At 37.6% G+C, this 3,099-nt stretch overlaps 1 long non-coding RNA gene across 1 annotated transcript; it reads right to left on the bottom strand.

Moving 5' to 3' along the window:
* Positions 1–443: 443 nt before the first annotated feature.
* Positions 444–945, bottom strand: LOC138737729 (uncharacterized). Its single transcript, XR_011341177.1, has 2 exons — positions 835–945; positions 444–589 (listed from the first exon to the last, which is right to left on the bottom strand). It is a non-coding gene; the product is annotated as an uncharacterized lncRNA (long non-coding RNA).
* Positions 946–3,099: the final 2,154 nt, after the last annotated feature.

Genomic DNA, 3,099 nt, shown 5'->3' on the forward strand with positions numbered 1-3,099 from the left:
TTCCAGACTGCTTAGGGATTGCGTTGGTCCAAATTTTTTAATTTTCTGGATTCTTGGGCAGTATTTTTTAAATTCAAATTTAAGGAGGAATAAAAAAAAAAGATGAACAGGTAGATTTTGATAGTTTATTCATTATCAAATATTATCAAATTCATTTATCAAAATGAGCAGTTTTTAAAAAAAATGTCAACAAACGTGGCAACGTTGTTGCCAGTGTGCATCTGTGGCACTTACGCATGCACACATGCACACAAAAGCCCCCAAAATTTATAAAGTTTTAGAGTTTTCAGGTGGTCTGGATTTCTGGCATCTGGTGTTTTGGACTTCCACTGTGTCCTGTTTCTGTCTGTTGCAGAAACAATGTCCAATTACATATTCCCTCTCCAAAACCTATGTTAGAAAACATGTTTTCTTTGCATGTGCAAGAAATTCTGTCAAAGACCTTCTCCTGGTCCAAAGTGATGAGACAAAATCTTTATTGAGGCATGTTGATCAGTCAGTTTCAACGTATCATCTTGATCGACCACTCTTTCAGCTTCCCTAGGCAACAATAACAACAGAAGAGCTGAACTCCCACAGAATGGTGAATCTGAAAAGTTTGAGAAAAGAATTATTTCAATTGATCAAAAATTAATGGATATTATTTCAAGTTCATACTTTGAAATAAATCAAGAAATCAACATTTATATGCAGCTCTTAAATCCTTTGCAGCCAAGCAAGTCACTGCACCAGTGGAGCAAGAGCAGCAAACGTTCCCACAAACAACAGTTCAATTGATCACTTGTTTTTAGCAATGTTTATTTTGTTGTAAATCTTGGCCAGGGATCACTGTACCTTATCTTGCCTTCCACAGTATTAAGGGAGTTTACATGCCTTTAAAAATAAAAAAAAGTCTCAGTTTAAATCCAAAAGATAGTATCACTGGCATCGCAGCACTCTCTTGGTACTCAAACAGATGGCCAACAAGGATTTCCTGGAGTGAAAATTGAACATACAGTTCTAGCTCTGATTCTGATAAAAGCAACACTGACACATCTCCAAAAGCTCCAAGTCTTGTGAGTGTTTACTTCAAATATATATAATATTTCACTTAGCTGGTGAATTAATTTTTCCAGACAAATCGACAATTTCTAAGCTATCAACTATCACAATTAAATTAAAATTTAATCTAATTACTGACCCTAATGAAACAAATAATCTTTCAGAAACCTTTTAAATCTGTACCAATATGAGGAACAGCCATTGCATTGATCAGCAATAATTGTGTTTACTATTCTTGCATTTAGTTGCCAGGTGGCTCCCAAAATATTTGTGCAACCTTGGCAAGTAATAAAATTCCATAATTTAACTGCATTCCAAGTTTATTATGTAATCATTCCTTATAGATTACTTATAATATTACTGTTTCAATCTGTTTAAAGAGTAGAATATAAACTGATTCAAGATTTGAGGTTGCTTTTTTACATTAGGTTAAAAACTTACACTGTGACCAAGATTTCTATAAAAGAGATATTTTATGTATATGTCTATATACATATCAAATGAATTTCCAGCTTGAATATCAGAAATTATTGTGCTATATTTATAAATACAAAGGAAATAATATATTATAAGCAACTTAGCAAGAAATGTTTTACGGAACACCTTTCATAATAGAGAGGTTGTGTGCATTTTTAGAAAGCTATCCATAATGTGATTTTCTACAATGCATTATGTGTTTCTTAAGATATTTTTATTCTCTCATGAATTCCATAAGGGGGGGGGGGGGGGCGAGGCAAGATGGTGTAGAGGACAGACGTGCAATCCTAATCCTCCCCAGCCAGTTTTTTTAAGTACCCGTGTTTAAATGTTAATTTAGGTATATAAATGCTTTAATTTTGTTTTTAACTATATCAGTTGTCTATAATGGAGACTAATATTAAAAAACCTAAGGTTCAACTACAGAAAAAACTAATTTTTTAAAAAGTGCTGAAGAACTGAGGCCTACCTGTCCAGCTGGAACCACGTAGCTGCCGTTGGGAGCCTCCAAGCCACAGAGAACTCCAGCCAGGTTGAATATTACGCCGGCTCCGGTCTTCTCCCCGCAAGATGGTGCCAGCTTGTTGAAGAAGTCAACCGACGACCCGCGCAGATAGAGTTGATGTGGATAGGCTTTTTCCATTGAGAATAGGAGAGATTGGAACAAGAGGTTATGAGTTAAGAGTTAAGAAGTAACATGAGGGGGAACTTCTTTACTCAGAGAGTGGTGGCTGTGTGGAATGTGCTTCTGGGAGAAGTAGTGATGGCAGGGTCAATTTTGTCATTTAAGGAAAACGTTGCTCAATGTTGCAGGTAGATTCAGCAAAAGGTCCAACTGTGAGAGTATCGAGAGGTGTTGGGAAAATAAATTGGGAGAGGTTTGTTAGAACAGATCACACACAAACACTTTAAAACAGAATCTTTGCAGGAGTTTTTGCAAGAGTGCTGAGACTTAGGGTGGACTGTTATTTGCAAAAGGCAACAAATGTAACAACATGCAGTAGCAGCTTTGTCTGGAAAATAGCATTTTCTCTCATGTGATCTTTGCTGGCAGAGAGCAGAAAAAAACGGGCTTTGTTCTCAGACTTGGAGTGAGAGAGACAGAGAGAAGAGGGACTCTTCGGTTCCAGACAGACTCGCTGGCAAGCTTTGGAAGGTCAAAGGAGAGGACTGGCTCTCCGGTGTTTCCTTTGGAATAGGTGAAACAGAAAGGAACTCTGTGGTGACCTGAAAGAAATAGGTTATCATCTGAAGAACCCTGAAGGGGGCAAGTTTTGTCAGCAAGACACTGGAGTGGCTGATTAAAAAGGAATCAGTTGTGGATGTCCTGGAACAAGAAAAACTCTCTCTCTGAAAACCAACAAGAACCCTTCTGAGTGGTAACCATTTACCTGTTAAGCACCAAAGCCTGGTGAACTTTATTAATGTTAACTTCTGTGCACAGTATAAGCATTGCCTGCAACCAGTGAACTTGGACAGTGAACCAAAGAACTTTGCCAAACTTACACACATAAACGACTGGCAGCAAAATCAAGGCTCATGGGATTGGGGGCAAGGTATTGATGTGGATTGAGAACTGGC

Source organism: Narcine bancroftii, chromosome 6, assembly GCF_036971445.1.
Source record: "Narcine bancroftii isolate sNarBan1 chromosome 6, sNarBan1.hap1, whole genome shotgun sequence".
Classification (NCBI taxonomy): Eukaryota; Metazoa; Chordata; class Chondrichthyes; order Torpediniformes; family Narcinidae; genus Narcine; species Narcine bancroftii.